Consider the following 6,000-nt stretch of genomic DNA (forward strand, 5'->3'; position numbering starts at 1 on the left):
GCACGTAGGGCGGCTCACTTTGCTCAGGACTCAGTTGAAAGGCAAAGGCACGTCGCTCTAGTGACTCAGCTCATGCATCTCCGCAGGGTGACAGTGGGAAGCAGGTGCCACGTGCAGCCTCTCCCAGGGCTTGGGCTGGCTGTCCCTGCTGCTGCCCTTCAGCCTGGGGAAGGCGCCCTTCTCCTAAGGGGAAGGTGTCGGGCTGTGGAAGGGAGGCTGGGCCTGGCCCTGGAAAGCCCTTCCCTGAGTGGCAGCCCAGAGCACCTTACCCGGCCTGACTCGCAGCGTGAGGCAGGGCGCATTGTTGGGGCACAGGTGTTCCAGGGAAAGGTGGCCTGTCGTGACAGAGCCCCCAGACTCAGTGCTGAGTCACCGCCTGCATGTTGCCAGCACCCCCACCTCTCCTTGCTTGCCAGCCTCGCCTCTCCACCTAACCGTGCCCATTTCTGGGAAGGCATTAGGCAACAGATCACCCAGACACACAGGGGCAGTGACAGGCGAGGAAGAGTTAATTAATTATCCCAGGAGTCAGGCAATTTCTTGGCTCAGAGAACCAATAACACTCAAGTGTTTGCTGTACACAGACCTCGAGTGGAGTTGGCATGGGGATGGAGGGTGACTGGTAGGGTGACCAGCTTGCTCCTGTGTGCCTGGGACTGTCCCCGTTTTAAACTGGAAAGTCTGGGGTCCCAGGAAGCTCCTCAGTTCTCAGCAAACAGGGGAATTTGTCCCTGAAGGATTAGGGTGCTAGAGAAGACAGGTGTCTGCACCCAGAGTTGCTGACTGGTGAGGACATGTGGATGCCTGACTTTTTATGGTTGAGTGCTTGCTGGGCTCCTGACACTGCGTTTTCCTTCACTGAACCCTCATGGCAATCCCACAAGGCAGGGACTGTGATGATCCCCACTTTGCCAATGAATAAACTGAGTCACAGAGGAGTGAGCAACTCTGTGAGGTCACAGGGATGGGACTGCCAGCGTCAGCGTGTGGATCTCAGCAGTCTGGGTCCAGATGAGCCCAATCTGAACGTACCGCCCCGATCAAAACACACGCAAACAGATACAGACACAAAAACATACACATAGACACGTACCACACACACACACAAACACAAACACTCAGAGACACAAGTAGGCACAGACACACACGCAAAGACAGACACAGACACACTTAGACACACATACACATATAGGCGTGCACACACACACTCACATTCACACACACACACAGGGGTCCCACGTGGCACAGTGTTGCAGGAAATCTCATTTCAAAGAAGACCATGCCAGCAGTCAAGAATAACTAAAAAGAAAGAAAATAGGGTCTTTTCTTTTGTCTTCTGAAGACCAAAGAGAACCCAACTGATAAGCAACCCTTTTTAAAATGCCCTTTCTCTGCATTCCTTGCACCCTGATCCACATTTACCCCCGACCCGTTGCTTCCTAAACTTGCAAAATTCTCTGTGCCTCTCCTCTTCCTCTCTTTTTCTCCCTTTTCCTTTAAAAATACCCGTCACCTGGGGCTGGCCCCGTGGCCAAGTGGTTAAGTTCGCACGCTCCACTGTAGGCGGCCCAGTGTTTCGTTAGTTCGAATCCTGGGCGTGGACATGGCACTGCTCATCAAACCACGCTGAGGCAGCGTCCCACATGCCACAACTAGAAGGACCCACAACGAAGAATACACAACTATGTACCGGGGGGCTTTGGGGAGAAAAAGGAAAAAATAAAATCTTTAAAAAAAAAAAAAAATACCCGTCACCTTCCCCTTTTGCCCAGCATCCCCGCCCCTAGAACCAGCCCTGCCTGGGGGCTGCCCCACCTGCCAGCAGGCCAGCCCCCCCTCCCTCCCAGAGCAGAGCATCTCCAGGCCCCTTCTCCCCCAGAGCCTTGCCCCTCCCAGGACCCATGCAGCCGGAGGCGGAACTTTCCTTAGTGGTCAGAGCAGGGGAAGCTAAGCAGTCGAACAGATTCCCCTGCATACAGGGTGAGGAGTCGGGTGACTGGGACCCTCCCACATTAAAGCATCTGTTCTCTTAACCTTTGATTCACCTCCCTTCCCGCAATGGCTGAGGCCACAGACTCTGCAACCAGCCCCTGCCAGGACCCCTGGAGCCTAGGAAATCCCTTTAGACCCTATATCTGTGCCTCCATTCCAAACCCACTTGCTCATCCTGGTGTCTGCACTATTATTTCTGGTGTCTGACTTTCTGCAGAATCTTTCAAAGGAACATTCAACTCATTTTGTTTACTTAATGCTAAATTCCAGCTGCTTCCTGGGCCAGTGTTCTCAACCCTGACTGTGCATTAGAACCAACCATTTTGGGATCTTTTGCAATACCCTGTTGTCCAGGTCATGTGTCACACCAGTTGACTCAGAGTTTCTGGTCTGGATACCTTGGAGGGTCTGCTGCACAGAGAAAACTATGGAATCTTCTTCACTCAAGCCATGGAACTCACACTCAAGTCCAGGATCCCTGAGACCACTCACAGGGAAATAAATTCAATAATATCCACATCTTGTTGATAAGTATGACCATAACTACTGGAGAAAACACCCAAAACAAGGGTTTGTTTTCTTGGCATACATTTATTGAATGCTTCCTTGATGCCAGACAGCATTCCAGGTATTGGGATAACAAAGATTTATAGAACATGGTCTCAGCCCTTGTATAGATAAAAGCCTAGGTGGGGAGGAAGGCATGTGAGCAACAGCAAGAAGAGAACATTAGAATTCAGTGTGATGATGGTCACCGTGGTGCATGGATCATAGAACCATGGAAGAGGGGTGCTGGGAGAAGGCGGGGAAGATTTATGGGTGCAGAAGTCCAGCAAGATGGATCTGGAATGATAGAGCCGTGCATCCCACCCACAGACAAGGGATGACGCGAAAGCTTTAACCAACACGTCTACTGAACATCTTTCTGGCCCTGCACTGTGCTAGATACAGGGCCTACAAGCAGTGTATGAGACAGAAAAGACTCCTGGCCTGCTTCAGGTGACAGACGTGGAAGATGAAATTGCACACGCAATCATTGTCATCACCAAGAAGTCCGAGGTGTTACGGAATCATAAAACAGGAGGGTTGAGGTCTATGGGAGATCTCAGAGGGCCTCTCTGAGGAATTGCCTTTTAAGTTGGAAGCTCAAGGGTGAGCCAGGGTTATTCAGGTGGAGAACAGGTATGGAGTAAGAACTGCCATGCAGAGGGAGCTCAGTTACAAAAAAACAAAGACACGAACAAGTATGCCAGACTGGGTGCAGGGGGCACATGGCATCAGTGTGTCAGGGACGGAGGCAGATGGAAAGGTGGGCTGGGGCCAATGTTTGAAGAGGCTGTGTGATGTTGTATGCTGGAGTTTGACATCATTTCCTGTAGATGCTGGAGAATCAGACAGTAGATGTTCCTTTCACTATTGTTGGAAAATCCACAAAATTGCAAATTTTTAATTTTGAATGTTGTCGGGTAGCTTTCCCAACATTTTTATAAAAGCATGAATTCCCTAAGTAAAAAATGAGCGATTTCATTACCTCTTGATTAAATATACATTACACGCTGAGCATTGGGCCAAACCCAGGTGATGGGAAAGGGAGCGGTGGAGATGTGGCCTTGCGCTAGGAGCATCCATCCTCACTGGGACACAGACAGGGGCACATCAACCTGCATTTAATTATCTCATTTAAATCATGGGGGGTGTCCTGAAGTGGGCTGTGACCAGGGAGGACTCTGAGGCTGTTGAACAGGGAAGGTCAAGAGGACTGCAGGACCCAGAAGAATGGCTTTGAGGAAGCAACGCTCTAGTTCAAATCTGAAGGTTGGGAAGATGTGGAATGCGAGTGTTGTGGGCAAATGTGTGTGACGGCCAGAAGCAGAGCACAGAGGGTCCAAGGATGTGTTGGGTGGACTGAGAGCTCTCATCTTTCTTCCTGCCCCACTCTCCTCTTGCCTCTCCTTCTTTCCCTCGCCCTCCATCTTTTTAAAACTTTTTTATCTTGAGAAAACTGTAAATCCACATGCAGTTGTAAAAAATAATACAGACAGATTGCATATGCCAGTTTCACCCAGCTCTTCCCATTGTATCATCTTGCATAATTCTAGTATAATATCTCAACCAGGAAATTGACACTGATACAATTCCTCCACTTTCTTTTAAGGAAAATAAAACTGCACACATGAGTAAGAAAACAACCGATTTATTATCAAGTAGGCCTGCATCAAAGGTAACTCACTAAGCTCTATCAGGCAAATCTTTCTGTCTCTCTGGGCAAAGGTGGATATGTGCACACACACATATGTATGCATGAATGTACATAAGTGTACGCACACACGTAAGTGTATTATTTAAAAACATATTAAATTATCTAACTCAAATTTGGAATTGTTAAATTATCAACGAAAGATGACCCCCTTCTCTCTTCAAGGAAAAGAAAATGAAGTCTAGCATTAAACAGAGTCTTTGAAATAGGATATTTAAGTTATAAGTATTTGGAATAAGGATCTTGTAAAAATTATATTGAAGAGCTTCCTTGGTTTTGAGAAGAAAACAGGTTAGAATATTTTTTCCTTTGATTAAGTTAATTTGGCCCTGAAACAGTTATCATTTTATAGCGATCCCATGTCATCCTTCCACCAATGTTCTATTAGAGTCTCGCTTCCCTCAGGATCTTTGAAATAGATTTCAAGGAAGTGGAAGTCAATGCGGTGCCTTTTCTCCAGGCCGATATATTTTGCTTCTTGCTGCAGGTTCACATTCCAAGTAAAGATTCTGTCCTTTGATACAGTTAGTTCCATTTTCTGTCAGGGAGAAGGATCGAATAAAGGGAAACAAAATGGAAATGTGAACCGATACACAGGAAAGTTACAGGGGTATTTATAAGAATCAAAGTAAGAGTGACTTTTAATAATTCACAAACCATGTGCACAGACATCTCACAATAGCGATGGTTATTTAGTCCCTATGAGGTACCACTTACCAGGCTGAGTCCTTTAAAAATAACTTGACAAACAACAAAAATACAAATAATGCATCATTTGCCCATTTTCCAGATGAGAAAGCCATTACTGCTCAGAGGAATAATGTCATTGGCCTAAAAGTCAAATAAAGAGTAAGAGAAAGAACTAGGAAGTCAAACTCAGGTCAGTACAGTCTTTTCACAAAGATGGCGCCAAAAATGAAGAAAGAAGAGCCTGCCTCTCCCAAAGTCATAGCCAGAGCAAAGGCTTTGAAGGCCAAGAAAGCAGGGATAAAAGATGTGCACGGCCATAAATAAACAAGATCCACACATCGCCCACCTTCTGACGACCTGACACTGCGTCTCCGAAGGCTCCCAAATACCCTGGGAAGACACCAACACCCCCCAGGAGAAACAAGCTTGACCACGATGCCGTCATCAACTTCCTGCCAACAGCCAAATCAGCCATACAGAAGAAAGAGACAATAACACACTTGTGTTCGTGGTGGATGCCAAGGCCAACAAGCACCGGATCAAATAGGCTATAAAGAAGCTCTATGACATTGATGCGGCCAAGGTCAACACTCTGATCAGGCCTGACAGAGGGAAGAAGGCGTATGTTCGACTGGCTCCTGACTACGATGCTTTGGATGTTGCCAACAAAATTAGATCACCTAACCTGAGCCCAGGTGGCTAAATCTAAATATAAATTTTTTTTACCATAAAAAAAAATACCCATCAGGTCAATACAACTCAAAATCCAATGATCTTTCTCCTGCATCACAATACTGGTTTTTCAGATACAGTTGATTTTTTAGATAACACATTGCTGAGGGCAAAGAAAATATATCACTTGGTAGTCTGAGATGAAATCTAACACCTCCAAGTTTATGTCGAAGCCAACTGATAATGAGACTGGCTTTGAACCACAATGGGGACTTTTTGGTAACTTTTGATGCTTTTATGATAACTATGGATTCTTGTCCTTTCTTGGGTGGTTGAAAGTACCATGGATTTTGGAATAAAAATCTTAATTATAGATCCTCTTGGTCTGT

General features: G+C 46.6%; 1 pseudogene; it reads left to right on the forward strand.

Annotated features, from left to right (window-relative positions):
- The window catches only part of LOC103552475 (large ribosomal subunit protein uL23-like), a 30,330-nt pseudogene extending 24,554 nt beyond the window's left edge, over window positions 1–5,776 (forward strand).
- The last annotated feature ends 224 nt before the right edge of the window (window positions 5,777–6,000 follow it).

The sequence above is a fragment of the Equus przewalskii genome, chromosome 3 (assembly GCF_037783145.1).
Source record: "Equus przewalskii isolate Varuska chromosome 3, EquPr2, whole genome shotgun sequence".
Classification (NCBI taxonomy): domain Eukaryota; kingdom Metazoa; phylum Chordata; class Mammalia; order Perissodactyla; family Equidae; genus Equus; species Equus przewalskii.